The following is a 20,045-nucleotide window of genomic DNA, read 5'->3' on the forward strand; positions in this document are numbered from 1 at the left end:
AGCGTAGCATGATTATACAACAGAATATACAGTATAGATTCAAAGGTAACGAGGCACTGTACGTATATCTGCATGTTTAATGTTTTCAATCAATTTATTATTCGTTCCGTTATTATCTTTTCAGACAATCGATTGCTCCACATTTCACAGCGTTTTGCTTCAATTTACAACGATTCCTCCTTTCGCCAGTCTCTGCAGTGCGACCTCATTCCTCAAAGTAATTAGATAAAAGCTGCATTAACATACATATTATACGTAGGTATTCTTTTCCCGTCGGCGTTCAAAGTCCGTTCAAATAGCAGAGAGTTTTGTGAAAAACTGTCGTCTGTCAAAGGTCAGACTTGTTTCACGCTCGTTTAGCTTAAATCTTATCGGGTGAAAGGAGATCCCGTAACTCGTCGCCCGGAAAAAACACCTTTTCAGGATATTATGCGCGAGACGTTGCATAAAATATATGTATAAAATATGCGTACGCGTGTTACCGAAAACTACCTTAAAGATTGGTATTTGATGGGTATCCGCGTAAATCTGACGTCTCGAGGAAATGCCGGAATGGAAAATTTGCGAGAAAAATGGCAATTTCTCGAAATAATAAATTGCACTTATACGCACAGAGACGCGGATTTCGAAGCGCGTGGATTTTACGATCAGACGGAGATATTCGCGGGGTAAATTAAAGTAAATAAAATCCTGCGGACAAACGCGCGAGCCAATTAATCTAATCGTTAATACGTATCGATTGGCCTGCAAAAGGTCTAATCTCGGTGGGTATCCGTACAACTATTTGAAGTAATGCGCGCGCTGCGTCCCTCCGTCCATCCCTCTTTGTGCCCTCCCTCTCTTTCCCTCGTCTCTTCTTCATCCCCCGACCTCCGTCACCCCCGTGAACCTCTTCGCCTCGATTCAAACCCCCCGCGTTATTCAGTCTGCGAAGAGTCTTTGCCGCAGTCGCAGGTTTCCGTCTGCAGACGCGAATTCGGGAGGAAAAACCTTGAAGCTGGAGGATGCGTGTCGAAGCGCTTTCGATCCTGGCTTAATCGTCGTTTAAGCAAACGCCAAATCGGTACTTAGATTTTAATTCAGACTGCTGCGCAGTTCGCGTGTAAGTGAACGGCGTAAAAACGGGAGCGATTGCACGCCAAATTTCAGTTTCAGAAACGTGTTTTTGTTCCTGTTATTTTTTTCTTTTTTCACAATTCGAATGGTTTTTATTTTTTTTATTTTTTCGCCTCATCGATCACAACTTGTGTACGAACTGTAATTTCTATGAGATTCTGCAATAATTTTGCTGCACTTTCGTTCATTGGAATACCACCACTGTCTCAATACGGAGTCAGCTGAATCAGCGGACAGGTAAACGATGTTCACGTTATACTTGCATGGAAATTAACCTACGATTAATCATATTTTTATAATGAAATTTTAATTGGACGGTTATTGCAGAAGATGGTTCTGTACTAGATCGAAATGTTTCGAAAGATTTACATGGTCGCCTGTTATATGTACGCAAGACTAAAACAAACAAAATAGTTTCTTGATTTTCAAAAATTAATTTTACTGCAAATGGACACACTCAGGAAATTAGAAATTATAACGGCATTCAGTTGTTAAAAAAATAGTGTAAAACTGAACCGTGTTTCTTCTAATCTAACGTTGAAGATGTTCGTTTCGCATGCTTAACACAGTATGGATTTTCGTCACTGTCTGTCTGACGAACCGTAGATAGATAAAAGTACCTATGATACAATTTTCGTTGGTCTATAATTAATAATAGCAGCTGTTATATTTCGACAGTTGAACTTGATTTTTTTTTTTTTTTTTTTTATACCTACACCGCACGGTTGAAATGTTACAGTGCGTTGCTCGTTTGAATCCAGTGTTTACAATCATAGCGCAATGACTCGTCGCCTCGAATTGCCACCGCGGCTCGATACTTTGATTCGACGGATCTTGAGCTCTAAGAAAATCAACTAAAAAGAACCTGCACCGTTAATTAAAACAAAGCGTAATGTGAAAAAAGTTAAAGAAGTCGAATAACGAAGCGAAGGTAAGAAAACTAACAGGGAAAAAGACGAATAAAAGAAAAAAAAGAAAAAAAAAAAAAAAAAAAGAAAAATAAAGAACAGAACTAGAGAAAACGTTGAGGAAGAAACTGAAATGCGATAAGAAACAAACGCTTCGCTTCTACTACAGCCGAACTCTCATTGAGTATCGATCCAAAGCTTGAAGGTAAAACTATCGTCGAATATAACTTGGCTTCTCCTTTTTATTATTATTATTATTATCGCTATATTTCGTTATAACTTTATTCGACGATCGTGATAAATATTGCAAATTGATTAAAATAACACGGACGCGTCGGAAATAACGAGGAAATGTGTAACGTGTATCGTAATAATTTGCTATCGTAAAAAAAGCGAACGTTATGGAAAACGAATAGAATGTGGAAAAATTGGTGAAACCTCTGGCGTATGTAACATTATGTACCTAGCCTCTGTGTACACGGCAATGTGTATATACGGGGATGTTTACCCCGTAGAAACGCCTTGAAATAACCGACCCCGAGGCCTGCAGAATTCAACCCGCAATTTCGTCCACACCTAACGCGCATATACGTGCGTCATGTCGGCTACGTGGGTATGTAAACATGGGTATACGGGTAGGTACCTGGTGGCATCCACCATCTTCAACCCCGTACGACGACACTCCGCATCAGGGCTTGGCTGCTGTATCCCTCGGCTAGACGTCGAGTCTGGGCTGCGACGTAGCTTCAAAATCATATTTAGAATGTCGAGAGTGATGTATTGGCGTCACTCGATCCCTGAGACCAGAACCAGGGGTAATTGAGAACGGGAGAGAGAGAGAGAGCGAGAGAGAGAGAGAGAGATATGAAGGGGAGGGGAGCAGGTGGATGTGGAGGAAAATACCTCTGCTGAAAGTAAACACCTTTCAAAATCGAATGTGAGCGATGACGTTTCTTTCTTATTTCATTCTTTTCTCTTTCTTTTTCATCCGAACGTCTACTGCGTACAGCAATTCGTGAATACGCGAGAGAATTGCTTTCCCGACTTTATTCCCGACTTACTTTTAAGGAGGTGGGGTGGATTTTTTACTTCGTTATTTTTTCGAAAATAAAAAGTAAAATAAACTTGATCTAATACAAGGCAAAGAAATTTGCCGAGAGGCTGCAAAGAAATATAAACGCGAAAACGAACGGAAGGCATTATTTTTCTTCCAATGGTGAAACGGATTTTTTTAACCTTAAATTGGGAATATCACGTCAGCTGGGTACGGTGATATTATTTACTTTTAACGTCTCGATCGGTCGAAAGTTGACCAGGAATTGTTACAGGTACGTAAGATCGGACTGCTAATTTTCTGTGAAAGGCGAGTGCGGTTCACTCGGCGTGACGATATTACAGCCGATCGTTACCACCGCTGAAGAATTATTGGGTTCGGAGTAAGTCGGACGAGTGAATTTGGGGGTAACGAACCTTCTCATTGATTGACAAACGATATTAAAACTCAAGCTTCGTGTCTGCGCGGATATTACTACTGAACTAACGTCATACACGGGTACGGATTTCCCGACACAGACTCGGGTTATAAACTCGATTCTATTACGTCGACGGGTACGTAACTACTCACTTCACTATTCACTTTCTGTTCCAGTAATAATTAATTCTCTCTCGACTAGCTTTGGCCCACCACAGAGGCTTGTAGATTAATCTTTTTGGCTATAATTAACGACTGTACCTATGAACGGTGGTTTACGTACCGTACACCTGTAACAGGCACTTGAAATTCTCAACTCACACCGACTGTAGTAGTCGGCATGCGTCTATGTGCACGAAGAAACCAATTACGGTTGGAAATGTGTTGTTGAAATTTTTTCCCCGCTTATTTTGATAGCGTGAAATGGAAAGGAGTCGAAAAAACAAAAAAAAAAAAAAAAAAACAAATCTAGGTATCAACGAGCCTTCTGCGATAGAAAAGGGACGGAGAAATCGATTGAAAGACTTTATCACGAGGGTCGGAGTCGAAAGGAATTCGCTTTAATTTGTACAACTACCTAGCGGATAACGAGGGCTCTGGGTCTGTATCTGTGGAAACAAAAACTTGATACCGAGGGTCGGTTTACGTGGTGTATCTTTTTTTTTCTATCTCTTTCCATTCTCTCCTTCTCGCGTTATTATTATTGCTACAGTAGTCGTTTTCTCCTTCGTGTTCGTCCGCATATCCCAACCTCGTACGTAATACGTCTACCGATATTTTTTATCCGATTTACCGTGATTCACGCAGAACGGCGCAAAGTCAAAATTTAACTTTAAATTAGGTATAGAAATAGTTTACCCTGTAGAGCGCCGAACGAGATTTTTTAAAATCGAGGTAAAAGGGAATGAACCTGAAGCGCAGACGCTTCGGTGTTGATAGATTTTATCTTGTCGATTCGGGTGAGGAAGAATTGGCCGTTTCGATTGAATGGATATCGGAAGATGCACGTAGTCTTGAGCCGAGCACGTTTCCTTACTTAGGAGGATGAAGAATAAGGGGAAAGGAGGAAGGAGGAAGGAGGAGACGAGAAAGAAGGAACAACCGAGGCACCTGGTGGCGCCTCCTCCGCCGTCGTGCTTCCCTCGCCTCGAAGGCCCAGGTGAATCGGTATTTTCCTCGACGTGGATAAAACTGTATAAATAATTGATCAACTACACGTAGCTGCTAAGAAGCGGCACGTCCCGCTTCTGTACCCAACGTACAGAGTGTCTCAATTCAGCCCAGGTCCTCATTTTACCCGCCGTTTAACTCTGCTCCGCTATACGTATACACGAGAGGACGAAAAAAGTATGAGAGGAACAGGAGCTGTGGAGTCTTTTTTATTTATTTCATTTTTTATATTGTAAAAAGTGACGGTACGTTGCTGGATTTTTCGATACGCGCTCCTTCTCGCTCGGAAAGAAGAGAAGAAACAGACAAACAAATGGAAACACCGTTTCAGGAGGTTACATTTTTACTTCGTATTTAATTGCAATATAGAATTATTATTCTCTTGAAGATAAAATCTTGTTATTCGGAAACATGTTTGCATTGTACATCTGAAAAGGGAAAAGGCCAGAAACGATGAATATCGATGATTATTAAACCCTTTTGTGCGTAAATTATTCACTTGAAATTTTCCACACATGGGCTTTTGGGATCACCGATTACGAATCTGAACTCGCAATTCGAGTATTCCAATATACTGGACATACAAAATCGACAAGAAAAATAATTTTTCGGTGTCTAATAAGTTTGTGCAAAAATTGGCGTTCGAATTTTCACGATAGATTAGCAGAAATCGTTTTTTTTTCGTGAAAAAGTAGGAATTTCAACCCTTTGTTTATAACTGCTATTTTTGCAATAAACGAATGAATGATTAAAGTAAATCTTCTATTCTTTTTACACTTGGAATTATTTCAGAGACCATGTGGAACGAAAAAACTCGACGGTTAGTACCAGAAAATTAGTTGAATAAATAAAAAACTGGAATAAAGATGGGACGCTGAGCTTACCAGCGTAAATCAAAGGGTTAAATAATCGTTAAAAGTAAATCTGCAGATAGATGCAGGATCCGAGGAAGAGGGAGAAAATATCTATTCAACGAGTCCTACACTCTCTGGAAATTTTCCTGTGCATGTACGTACAATTACACATGTATGGGTATTGGATACGGGTATATGTACATATATCGTACACACTTCTACTTTCTATACACACACATATATATACATATATATATATATATATATATATTGGCGGGGGAGAAACTAAGCCGACCAAATTGTAACCCAAAGCGAAGCCCCAGCCAGACCTCCTGGGCTTACAGGGGTGCAACTTGTAGCTAGGATCGATTCGAAGAACCATTCTGGCCAATTACAAGCCGCAGCCGGCGGTGTAGACAGAGGGTAATCGTTTCTCTTTTTCTGGCTCACGTTTCCCTTCTTCGATCTCTTCGGCACCGGTTTTTGGAAGGCGAACCCCGTACCCGCCAACACCGAGTCGAAAATCTTGAAACGACATTCGCCCTCTCCTCTTCATCGTCTCGTTCTCCTATTCATTCTAGCCGATTCTTGCAGCTATCGAAAACGGTTTGGGAAACCTGACGTGCCGCGGGATTTTTTCGGGCATAAAAGTTCGATTTGTATAGACAGTGACAGCTACTCGATACACTCGAGCGTTAAGGGAGTAGATAATGGTGCCTTGCTCCGCTGCGAGCTGTCACTCCGTTCTCCGATGCCACCGCTGGTATAAGCTTGTCCGTTTCAATTCCAAATCTTTCTACTAGAGTGACGAGGAATTTAACGCCACGTTGCTGCGCTACGAAGACATGAGGCTGCATTCTCGCGTCGTGCGTAGGTGACTGAAAATAACGGGTGTACTCGGTTTTTTATCTGGGGCATGTTGGACTGGTCCAAAGAAAATTGATTATTTTTATTTTTTTCAAGGTCACATGGTTAATAGTTGCAGGAAGAGAAAATAAGAATCCTTTTATAATTTGAGCTCTTGATGTTGATATTTAGTGGTTCCTAAACGCAATTTTCCGTTTTCCATTTATTTAATCAACACGAGAAAATAAGTTTAGTTATTTCTGAATTTTGTAGCTCGGTGTCGGTAACGAGGCTGTATAGATAAATTTTTCCGACACATATCGTTGTACGAAACCTGATGCTCTACAAAAAAGGTCTCTTATAATTTTTTGATAACTAAACTCGTTCAAAAGTTATTGATAGGTTGAAGTTGAGATCATGTAAAAATGCACTTTTTTTCGAGAATAACAGAGAAATTACTGAGACTTATCGCGAAATATTGTCGGTTTATTTTTCTAAGGCATTTCAACCGCTATAAAATCATGTCGTTCAATTAATTTTCAACTTGAGGAAATTTATTTTGTAATTATTACAAATAACGATATGTAACGTATGTAATTCCACTTTGAAAGCATCCTTTTTATTCCGAGAAGCATAATTTCTTTTAAAAATAGCCGATTTTTTTGTATCAGTATAGCGTGCATTGATTTCTTCTGTTTTATTTACCTATTTTTTATTCCTTCATTCACCAGCGACCCTATCTGCAAAATATCAAATCAAAATACAAAATCCGAACGAATCCTTGTTCAGTAAGCAATTCATGTATTCGGTGTATTAAGAATTTCACGGTTGTACATAAATCGAGCCCCTCAATTATTACCCACTTCTACACTCGGTAGTCCGGAACCCTCGGCCTAACTGTCAAGAAAAATCGTCGAACACGATCGACGTCCGCAGTGATATATGTACGTATACGCACAGCTATAAACGCGCGTTATTATTACGTTCATTCCTGGAATATATTCAGAGAATGGGGAAGGAAGCGTGTGGGGAAAATGAGTGAAATTTTTTTGGTGGAGGAAAAGGCGACTCGTAAATTTCGTTAAAAAGTAACCGCGGTCGGGGCGATTTCGGTTACCTTGACATCACTGCATTCGCGTGACAACGCGTCGAAACGTATTTTAGCGGGTGTTGTACGACCGCCACTCTCTCGCGGATGTCCTGAAATTTCGTCCCACGGTTTTCGCACGTCAATCGACGCGTATTTGGTCATTTTTATTAAAAAAAAAAACAAAAAAACAAAAAAAAAAAGCAAAAACCAACATTTCACGCTCGGCGTGCTTTCACGGGGTGAAATTCAGTTAAGGCTCGCCTCATAATTGCGTCGCTCTGTACACAAAGTTTTGCGTTTGTATACGTTTTAGCCGTAACTACCTGCCTTGACACGCGTGTACGTGACTATGTACATACACGCATGCATGCGTACATACCGGGATACTCAACGCAATGGGAAAACCGCGTCTGCGCGCGCAGCGAGCCGGATTTGATGGGCGGCAGATTCGCGAATTTGTTTCTGGTCCCCGGTGTATATGTGCGGCATATTCATTCCTGCACGCGTATGGTATGGTATACTTATGAATTACGGCTAGACCATCGTCAAATATGCGAGAAAGACAATAACTGCTCTGCAATGACGGGTATTGATCGTGAATCAATTCTCGTTATTTGACGTTAATTATCACCCTTTCGTCAGATTTTCTCCACCCCTGATCTCGTTTTTACCACCCGTTTCTACCTTCGTCATGGTCACTCGATTATACCGCGCTGCAGTTTGCGGGTTATAAGTTTTCGTCGTTTGTTGGCAGAACGAAAAAATCGCTAGTCATCGTCCCAGCGATGCTTAAATGCGGAATAACGTATAAAAAAATTTATTATTTCGTTTTTTCGTATCGTCACATTGTCGTTCGTGTTTTTCAAACTGGACGATAGTAAGACTCCAAAAAATATACGTGACTAGAACCAATTGTATATAAACGCAACGAGATTTATTTGGAAGGCTAGAAATGAAAGTAAAAATGAAATAACATTTCTCCGTAATTTTTATTTTCCATTTTCGTATACTGTATTCATTAATTTAACTGAAGGCAGGTTGGTATACCTGCCTCTGGAAGTCTGGAGTCTAGAGTCTAGATTATAGTTACGCTCGACCTACCGCAGTACCACTGATGCTGTGAATTTATAATTTATGTACGTTAAGCTACGGGGTAATTAGCGTTGGATATAACAGCCTGCACGTCTAGCTGTGAACTTCGATAGCGTTAACTGCAAACTTTCAACCGGACAAACTTGGTCGTGAATATATTTTTCAATATCCGATCTGCCTCGTTTTTTTTTTATTAATCTTCGACGTGTGAGACGAAAAATCACGAAGGCTGATCCAAAGATATTGCGAGCAAACTCGAATCTCCAACTTTTTTCGTTCTTACCCCGCAAGTTTTAATTCTTCTTACCGAAAGAATTATTCACCCAACAAAGTTACGTATGTTATATACTTACAGTATATACGATAAGGGAGTAAATATACTTTGACGCAAGAAGCAAGGGGGGAGAAAATACAACGAATGAAAATGGTTATATTTTCAAGGTAAAATCTGGAACTTTTCGAATGCTCCGACTTTCAAATATCTTCACGGTTCTTTCCTCACTTAAAGTTACGCGAGATTGAAGGGGGAAAAAAACAGCGCGACGTTTCACGTGCTATTTAAATTGCAAAACGTCGCGGTAAGTCGTCTGAGGTACCCTATTTCACTGAAATTTGTCTCCCGTTGTAAGGTTTTTGTCGATTGCTCGAGATTCCGGAATTAATAAAAATTAAGCAGTCTGCTGTGAAGATGGAGGAGCAGAAAAAAAAATAAAAAATTGAACGCACCGCACAAAAGTAAATATTATGCGCAATAAAGTGACGTAACATTTTTCTGTTTAAATCAGTATTTCGAAACTTTAAAATTGCTTTATAAAGTATAATATAGGTATAGTCAAGTTTGCAAGTTATATATATATGTGACTAATATGCAATAAGTGAACACGAGCTGCGAGTGTTTCACGCAAAAAAAAAAAAACTCTCTCTCTCTCTCTCTGTGGATGTACATAAAAATGAATTGAAAACATAGATTTAAATTATTTCTACATTCCCGCAAGTTTTTCTCGTAATTAGAAACACAAAAATCCATATTATTTTTCTACAAGAAAACAGAGCATACACTATTGTTTATTTCCAAGCATGCAGCCGATACGGTTGCAAAAATGTAGCAAAGTACACGCCCACCCATGTACAGGTACGTGCGTTGAATGGGGAAGAGGGGTTGAAGAAAAGCAGTCAAAAACATCGGTAACCTAACGAGTAATTCCGTCCTTAGAGCGAAGCCTTAAGGGCTGTGGTAGGGGAGGATGAATGCTGCGAGGGGGTGCGCTGAGAGGTGGGGGAGGTATTTGAGTAACGAGACGGTGATGTGGGAGGACGCCGGCCCTTCCACCTTGAGAGTGTTCCCCGGCTTGTCACGCGCCCTCCACACCCCCGCCCCCACCCCCACCCCCTTATGCGTGCAATACTCACACGAGTATCGCGGATGTGCGTGCGTAGGCGTATACACGCGAGTATCTTCTTCCTTCTTTAGCTCCGAGTACCGACCAGGCAGCCCTGCCGCCCGCCCCCGCCCCCGCCCCCGCCTCCCTTTCCTCGACACCCTCGAATATCGCAAGACCAGCCAATGATAGACCGTGATCTTTGGGGTTCGCGGGTTTCGTGCACTCGAGAACAACGCCGGGACTTGATTCTTGATACTTCTTTCTCATTTGCACTTCTCTTGTTCGTTCCGGATAATATGCGGTGACACACCCGACGAGTCTTGTACCTGTAGGTATTATAATTACGGCGAGTCTACTTTCGTCGGAAAAGCTGCGGTCGTTGAATTTAAAATTGGAATGATTTTATATTATTTATCGTTGTAACGTTTGGACACTGTTTATCTGTTTGTTCAATCTGTGTATTATGTTTTTTTTTTTTTTTTTTGGTGAAATAAAGTATTGAATTCACGCTATTGACGCGTGATTGTTGGATTAATAGTTTTGATACATTGCACTGGTCAACGGTGGTTTTGTTGCTCTTGATATTTGAGTCGTCTACTTAGAAAGATTCGATGTCAACGACCTTAGGAGGATGCGTAGTTTTTCGAAATTGGCTCCAGTTATTTATTTTATCGACATTTTCATATATGACTCAAAAAAGCAATGTTAGGTGAAAAATTCGATTTCTTTTTTTTAATATCTAAAGTTTATCAAAAAAATACTATCAATAACTTTATTTCTACTTACTTTATTCGGACAGAAGTATAAAAAATATAAGAAATATAATACTTTGTTGTTCTCACCATGAAAAAGAGGGCACGACAAGTTTCTTCGAAAGGGGGTGTATTGGGGTGTTAAAAAATTAAAAAATTTCCCTCAAACACGTACCAAAATTTCTGTCGAGCGTCTTAAATAGAATATCTCAGCCAAATACGAGCTCTTAATATTGGTTTTTTACCATTTTCCATTTAAATAACACGTAAAAAAATTTAGGAAAATTTTTTAATTTTTTTTTCTCATAAACATCTGACGTATAAACCATCTAAACGTACATCTAATAAACTATCTGTATTAACAGATTCTTATAGAAAATTTCACGCTCTATAAAAAACTACTGATATAGAATTTTCCTAACTTTAACCGTTCAAGAGAAATTCGCCTATAAACATTGAGTCATCTCGAATACAATACTACAATAACATAAAAATCAGAGCAACAAAAAAAAGTATTTATTTCGTAGAGCTGTGTTATACGTAGTAGATTTTCAGGCCGGAGATACGAGAGTAATTATTATCATTTTTTATGCACTAACGTATTCTTCGGTTATGGTTAAAAATGAAAATGAGATAAAATCCCTTCGAAATTGTTGAAAAATCTTGAGGATTCATTCGATTTAACTCTACGACGGCTCTATTATATTCGGAATACTTGTTTCTGCAAATTCGGTGATGCACTTTATTTTAATCACGGTATCATCGTTGAATATTTAATCTTACCACGCTGCACCGATATCGATTATATCCATGGCAGCAAAAGGAAACATTTATCAACCAGAGAAAATAAAACAATATCTTCTTCGTATCGATTCAATTTCGTCTCACGAAAATCCTTACGTCTGATCAGATCTTTGCACAATGTACATAATTTGAAATCGATGATTACGGACCGAGCAAAGTCGACGACCGATTGAAAAATGACCGAGTCATTGAAACTGTGAAATTTTTCTATAAATCGCGACAATCCTTCCCGCACCGATAAAACTAGCGAAATATCTTCACCACAGTCGCAACTATCGGAACGCGGTTTCCGTCGAGTTGACGAAGCAGGTTTTAAGTTTTAATTAATTAATTCTCAGAAATGGGTTGGGATTTATATCCCGTGTTGCGGGGGATGAGGAGCGCTTCGGAGCCGTTCAAAGACTCGTTTTCACTGGCCCGGAAGGCCCTGATGAAGAAAAGAAGTGCCGCTCCTCGAGGTTCGAGGATGCTTAGCACGCGTTTCGCCGACCCGATCCCCGGACTTTTTCACCAGGATTGGATTTTTATCGAAAAACCAAAAAATTCTCGCCCCTTGTGACTCGGTTTCACAGCTGATCGGACAGAGGCGAAAAACTGAAGAGAGGTTCGCCCCATTGTTAAGGAAATGCCCGCGGTTTTTCCTCGAAAAATTATAAACTGAGAACGAGCCAAGGGATGAAATCACGAATCACATATTTTGTGATAAGAATTGCCTAGGTAAGAATTCTGAAATCGTGACGTGATTAAAGATTCGGGTTTTTGCATTCAGTAGCTATAACTGGGGTATCGATCAAGCTGATCATTCGGGCTAAATAATTGAAATCATTAGTAAATTTGTTACTAAAATACCCGGGCTTGAAAGTTTCTTGAATCCCAAAGTGTCTTGTTGTTAGGTTTGAGAAATTTTTTTGTCACACGTGTTCATCTCGATTATATCCTCATCTTTAATTTTCGTCCCGATTTCACCGGAATAAATCAGGTTATTTTTGCTATTTGGGAAATCGGAAAACTGTGGAATACTTGAAAAATCTGTAAATCGACGACGGGAAAACTTGCGGGCAATCTTGTACAAAAATTTTATAAAAATTGTAAGATAATTTTGAAGCGACGATTGGCTATCGTTTCAAGTTCTGCGGATGTTTTTTATATTTTTTAACTAAAAATGGTGATCGGATTTGAAACGAATCATTGAAAAAATTCATTTTAAACACCCCGAACTTGTGAAATAACAATTTTTCATTAACGTTATGAAAAGTTCGACATCATGTCTCGTGATACGCAAAATATCCTAAAAACCAGAAAAGAATAAAGAATTATCCAATTTGAGGCAATGCGCATGCAATATACGTACGTATACGTATATTTTTGTTTTTACCTGATTTCATTCGTTTGGCGTAAAATTGGATTCAACTAAGCTTCGCCGGCTCTGAAGTTGTTGAAATTGGAAGCGTATTGTCTACGCTCGTCTATCCGCGTTTCACGGTTCCGATGAGCAGCGACTCCGAGGCTGATTTCTAATTTCTTGGGAATAAATTACGTCCGTTATATCCGTAGACACGCTCTGCGGAAATTGCCAGATCTTTGATCCGCAGGCAATTTTATTCATCTCGAGAGTCCGCGGGATTCTCTTAATTACGCCAGGAGGCCTGGTTCGGCACAATTCCGTCGTATCGCGCGTTGTCCACTTGTTTTCTTTCCATTTGCCTTCCTCCATCTTTGAACGAAACATGACTGAACAGCATCAGTATTAAATTCTGTCATTTTCTCTCTGCGATAGAAGGCAATACAGACGTTTTGGGGGCGGGGTTGAAGTTCCGAAAACGCCTAATTTCAAATTGTTTGAAAGATATAACGAAATACTACTTTTACGAAACTGCAAAGTTTCGAATGACTGGAAACCCGACGGCTCAATGTTCCGAAGTGCAAGATTCCGAAAATTGAATTCACGACAGAGTAAAATTCCAAATATTAAAATACACCAACACAGCGTAGTTTACTCAACGAGTGGGTGTGAAAATCAAAAAAACCGAAGATAAGAACCATCGGAATGACGAACGTAAAAATATCGAAAATCTGAAACCAAGAAAGATCAAAGTGGTGAAATTTTATCAAGCCAAAAATTCACAGGACTGAAAATCTTGGATCATTCGGAATTTTGATGTTTCAGATTTTTAAATTTTCACTTACTCGCATTTTTGGAATTTTGACCTATCGGAGTTATCCCCTCTCTGGATTTTGTCCTTTCAAAACTTGATGTTTCGTCAAAGTTTCATTTTTCCACTTTAAGTTTCGCCACCAAAAAATTCGGAATAAGTCGCTTTCGGAACTCTTGAAATTCTGAATTTAAATCCCGCTCCGACTTTTTAAGCACGATCCATCTTTCTCTTATAATCTGTATGATTAAATATTCTGTAGACATCTAATTCATCAAACTAAGACAATTTCAACCGTCGAATACACCGGGATAAATGTTAAGCAACAAGTAGAAACTTGCCGCGTTTACAGCAGGCTTTATATCGAGGCTTACATACCTACCGGCATCTATAAGTTAAAAGCTCTCTCTCTCTCTCTCTCTCTCTCTCTCTCTCTCTCTCTCTTGCACCAGCCATCCGAGTTCATTGATCCTTTCACACACCTTGAGAATACTCGTTCTAATCCCGGGACGGTAGGTAATCTGTATTATACGAATCACGCTGAAAATTGATGAAAAATTTCAATTTCTTCGCGATCACCGCGTAAATTGAATTCAAGACAATTCGTTAGCTCGCAATCAGTAATAAGTAAAATATACTTCCAATAAATTGATCCAGGACATTAATCTCGGATGAGAATTTTGTCAAATTGTTACACATATACGTACAGTTTAGAAATATATAACGACCTCGCTGTTTTTCCTTGCAGCAATCGCATGGGAGAAAAGTATTTTGTTTATGCGGGGGTGAGAAACGCCAGGGTGAAATGGCGCCGGCGGATCTAGAAATGTCCGATTAAGATTCTGATTTGTTATTTATAGCTCCCAGTCGGAATTAGACTCTGATCCGGGTAGCCGGCGTCGATAAATCTTCCGATACATGAACAACTCTTCGCGAGACAAGTGAGAAAGTCGGGATTAGAAAAGATAAGGAAAAAATCGGAGAAGAAAAACGGGGAAAGGGAGTGAAAATCAGCAGAAATTGGATCAGAGAGATCGAGTCGTGACGATTCGATAAATGTAACGTTCCAGCGAGTATCTGCTAAGTCTTCGAAAGTCCAAAAGGCTTTTCGCCTGACCGATTCCGAACTTGAAGCCATCGTAATCAGACGCTTTGTTACTACCAAATTGAAATGACGCTAGAAAGAATCCCTCTGTTTTCAATCCACGTTTACTTTTTTCACCTCCTCTTCGTTCTCGAATTTATAATTCGCAACGACTTGAACACGATTCGAAATACAAGGTCAATAACAACCCCTCGGGTAATTATTCAAGTACGTGAAAAATTCGCCGAAATCAATCCGAGATGATGAATGGCAGCGGTTCGGAAAGCTCAGAGATCGGGGTGGAATTTTTTTTTTTTTTTTTATACCTTTTTTCCTCTGGTATAAACAGCTTTTGTACTGATGAAGTCGGTTTTATCCCACAGCTCTCTTTTATTTCATATCGTTTTCTCCTTCTCGCACTTTTCCTTTCTTCTTCATCCTTTCCGTCTCTTCACCCTGAAGTTTTTTTTTTTCTTTATTCTTTTTCGTTCTTTTTCACTTTTATTTTCCTGTCCATTTTATTTTTCTTTCTCGTTTTATTTATCGCGCGCGCGTGTGTGCGTGTGTTTTTCTCTCTTCTTTTTCACCGAAATTCGCGTCTTCGAATGAGATGCAAATTATTGGAGGTATTTTTTTCCCTCCATTTTTCTCATTTTTTTTCTTTCACCCTCGCGCGCACTCCGAAAATTCTTTTATGCTACGCGACACAGCTTCTACAGATATTTATATACCTGTGTATGTTCGAATGTTCGATATGTCCATGTACGTATATGTCGACCTATTTCTTCACAGGATATCATGTACTTTTTCATCGACCGATTCATTTCCCATGTATACATAAAATTCTAATTCAACTTTGTGGAAAATTAGCAAGTAAAATTTTCCAGTTGTTCAATTTCCTTTTGGCTATGATGTTTTTGAGGGAACGGAAATAACGAGAAAGAAAAAAAAGCAAATAAAAATCTACATCCACGAGAGCCCGTTCCAGGCACGAACACGGCGTCTGGTTGATAGTGTATTTATTTAAAATTTGCTCCGATCGCCATATCGTAAAGCAAATTGAGATTCGAAGGCTCTGTCACAGGAAGGGAACCATGAAATCTGATCTCTGGGCATTCGTGAGAGAGAGAGAGAGAGAGAGGAAGAGAGAGAGAGAGAGAGATTCCGGAAGATCGATGAAGACGACCTTCATCCTGGGCAAGAAGCCTCGGTGGTTTCGCCAGTGTTAAAAGATGCAGTTATAAACACGAGGTTCGCCTTGAAAATCTTGACTCACTTTAGACATGTATTTATGTATGCATGTAGGTATACACATTAGGTTGTTTCCAACAAAAAATAATCATTTTTTCTCTTCCGAATAGGTTCAAAAGTTCTATATAAAAATAGGTATAAAAATACGCTCGTTAAAATTTGAGCTCTTAATATTAACATTTAAAGGTCAATCGTCGCACTTTTCTATTTTCCGCAAGAATAATTCATGAGAAAAATGGTTTTTTGCCATTCTTGCGACATTCTTATAGAATGTTCAATTTCCCATCAAAATATATCTGTAAATTTTCTGTACGTCGCATCGTTATCTAGTTATAAAAATCAGGAGGAGCAAAAACAATTTTTCCCATGTTATTCTTACGGAAAATAGAAAACCGCGATGCGCAACCTCTTAATGTTAATATTAAGAGCTCAAATTTAAACGGGCATATTTTTATACTCAATGGAAATTTCTAACCTATTTGGAAGACATTTTTTATTTTTTTTTTTTTTCCAAACACGATAACACACCACGCATAGACGCGTACGTGCGATGCGGTAGATAAAAATTTTGCGATTTATCATAATTATTGCCAACGGGAAGTTGGCTGGTAAATTATTTACGAGTTTGGGCCGCAGCATACTGATCTCCCCCATTTCCGAGTCTCACAACCGAAAAGTACCCGCTTCGTCATATCGCGATCTCGGCCCTCGAAATTCCCTTGTCGAGCGTATAAGAGACGCCGTTCCGCCGGCTCTGCAGAATTAAAAACAATTTATGCAACGAAAGGAAGGGAAAAAAAATGAAAAAATACGTTTCGAACGTCGATTTGTATGAAAGTAATTGACGCTGCCTTCGATTTTATTCCTTCCAATAAACCGAACAGTGAAATCGCATCGCAATCAGCTCTTTGACATTTTTTATTTCATCAATAAATTCATCATTCCATTCCCAATTCATATGGATATGTATCATGTCGCTGTAGAATTTCATACCGTTATTTCGTTCAATTTGTTTTCCATCAAGTCTCATAATTTTGCCGGGCTTCCGCGGGATTTACGGAGGGTCTCGTATCTAGATCGCGTTCTAACCAATTTTCTCTTAAATTCGCGACCCTGCAGTCGACTTGTAAGTAATCATCCGACAGCACGTAAATGAGAACGGAATTCACGCGGTTGTAATCGTCCTGAAACGAAGATAGAAGTTCCGATGTTGTGAACCCTAAAAAAATTAGAGACCGTCGAAATAAAAGAAAAAAAAAATGTTGTTTTCTTAAAGTGAAATACTGTCGTTTAGGCGGAAATTTGATAAAAATCTGAAGATCTTAGACGAATACTCAAGACTGATTACCAAATCTTTGAAAATTGTCTGTGAAATCGATACAACGGACCAAAAATCAACCAATTATGAGGTTTTCTGAGAAAATGTGCACCAAGTAGATTGCGTCTGAAATTTGCGTGACAAGTCGATTCTCTTAAATATTAAAAATAAAAGCATGTTGTGGCTCCATTGAAACATCTAAAGAATTATCGTGCTGGGATGTAAATAAAAAATTTAAAGATTTGTTTTGGCGCCATTTAAAGAAATATTCATTTGATGGGTTGGCAACGCTGGTCGTTGAAGTTCAAATTATCCGTTTCGTCGAGTGTCCGCAAATTCTTGCTCTGCGTTTCTCTGCCTGTTTCTTCACTCTGCAATCGGACCGCTGGATCGATTTTACGCCGAATGATTTCCGTTCGTCTCAATCGGGGCGCCGCGTGTGTTTGACACTCGGTCAAGAGTCTCTTATTCGTGGCAACAAGTTGACACGATTTAAAACCGAGAGTCAAGAGCTCCGGACAAATGGTTAAAAAGTGAGAGAAACAGCTCGAGCCAGCCTCCTCAATCCTGAAGGATCGAGGCTAACCTGTTATCCCTCGAGCAATTCCGGGACTGGGTAGCTTCCGCCCGGTTGCCATGGTTACCGGAAGACGCGGCTCTGAGACGCACTCGGACTCGAGCCCGACGGAAAACGGAGGAAAATAAGAAAAATGGCACAAAATATGACGGATTTAGAACGATTCGTAAATCCTAACGGAGAGAAATCAGCCGTGAAATTTTATTGCAGTAGGATTGAGATGCGTGTCGAAATTTTCTACATCCTTAAGCCCGATACGAATTGTTCAGCTACATTTAAACCCTCTCATTTTCCATTGCTAAGTAGTTTGGATATCGTCACTTTGTATCACGCGTTTCGAATCGATTATCATCGATCTCTTCGTCTTCTCAGTTCCCGTTCTTCATTCGGCGGTCTCTTAATCATCCCGCTCGTGGTGGGATAAAAGTTATCGTCAAAACACGCGACAAGATTAGTGCCTGATATCTCCTCTTCTCTTATTATACTTACCTACGATTCAGACAGCTCGCGGATGACACCGGAGTGAAAAGTTAAGCTCCAGACTCGAGATTAACTTGCGGGAAATCTAAATTCTCCTCGCTCCCGTTATCCGTCCTTCTTCCTTTAAACTTTGATAATTATTCGGAGGGATGCAGTTGGGTACGAGCCGACTTTCTCCGCGTGGCTAGTCAGCCGCCATTGTTTCTCGTACAGCTACATCCGGTTTGCTCTTCGATAAGCCTGATTTCAAACTGTTTATTAAAGGGTTAGATATACCTGGGACGGCTGAAACTAAGGTTATGTTTAAGAGTTTCTTTCGTGTATAAAATTGAATTACATTGAACAACCATTATACATCATTTAACGTGTCGCGAAGATATTTCTGGTATCGATTTTAAAAATACTGTCTCGAGAAAAACGCGTTTAAAGTTTTAAGGACAGTTCACACTGAAATAACGAGTTTGTTTCAAACTTGGCTGAAATCGTTGATTCCTGGGCCATATGACGGATCTTCCTGAGATGTCGGCGCTTCCATTAAATCTTTTTTCTTTTTTGCTGTGTCAACCTCATTCTTTCTTCTTTTGATACCTTCGTCGGGCCAAACGTTAGTCGTTGCTTACACGGTCGGTTACAAAACGCTACGACTTCGTCATTACTGCCAATTTCTTTATGAAATTGTCAGGTTAAGCACTCAAAGGATGGTACTTTCGAATGAGCACCTTTTCTAAAAATCAATGTTTTTTTCACCTACCCAAGTATGTGCAAAGCCTTAACGCTTCGTTCGCTTTGTGGACTGTTTTCCTTTTTTTCCTTGACCTGCAATCCTCGCTTCGCGACGAACTGCGACTGCAGACCATGGCACCTACGTTAAGTTTACACCTATTTCAAACCGCAGTCGGTGATAACGCCGGGAGTTGGGTCAGACGGCGCAAAGTAGTCAAAGACACCTCGCGGTCAGACGGACCCGCCACTCTTTACCAGCTTGTAAATTCCGTCTGCGTGTTGAGAAACGGGGTGGGAGTCAAAAAAATTGGAACGGTCAATATTTCGAGTGGCCGATAAAATAACGAAAGATGAATTGTTCGAAACGTTGATTTTCGCATGATTGAAATTTCGTTGTATCGGCCACCCGAAATATTGACCCTTCTAAGCTTTCACCCCCGTTCGAAAAATGCTAACTTTTTAACCGTAATTGTGTACACAAATCGATTGATTATTTGCATAAAATTCGAAAAGATGCAGAACAGAGCCGACTGAATTTTTCTAATTTGTAACAATCTTATTAAAGAATATTGTCGATGTGATTAATGAAATATTGAGACTATCCCAGGATGGACAGCAAAGTTTATTACCGTTTGAATACGCAGATACAGAGTTCATTTCGTTTATAGTTGCTAGTCAGTTACGGTACAAGAGTATGAATATTATATTACAACAGTAGCGTTTAAGTATAATTACTGGGATTACGCGAAGAGAACAATCAATTGTACAAGTAACTATTTAGTGCGTGTAATTATATACTTGTCAATTTCAAATTTTATAGCAATTGCGATATTAATGTGTTTGTAATAGTTGGACACATTTTTTCATTGAAATAACTCATCGTTGCACCGAACATCGAATCATCGTAATAGTCAGGACCTTTATTGAAGAAAATTTGATTATCTACAAAATGAAACCAAAAAAAGTTTCCCAAC

The 20,045-nt window shown here is 39.6% G+C and overlaps 1 protein-coding gene across 2 annotated transcripts in view; it reads left to right on the top strand.

Annotated features, from left to right (window-relative positions):
- The window catches only part of LOC124175206, a 179,675-nt gene that overhangs the window by 12,781 nt on the left and 146,849 nt on the right, over positions 1–20,045 (top strand). Inside the window, exon 1 of one of the 2 annotated variants that reach the window (XM_046555211.1) lies at positions 1,246–1,353. The exons of the other annotated variant lie outside the window; for it this stretch is intronic. The gene's annotated coding sequence lies outside the window, so the exon portion shown is untranslated. Of the gene's footprint in view, positions 1–1,245; positions 1,354–20,045 lie in introns of those variants that run through there. 2 annotated transcript variants of the gene reach the window in all.

Source organism: Neodiprion fabricii, chromosome 2 (assembly GCF_021155785.1).
Source record: "Neodiprion fabricii isolate iyNeoFabr1 chromosome 2, iyNeoFabr1.1, whole genome shotgun sequence".
In the NCBI taxonomy this organism is placed as follows: Eukaryota; Metazoa; Arthropoda; class Insecta; order Hymenoptera; family Diprionidae; genus Neodiprion; species Neodiprion fabricii.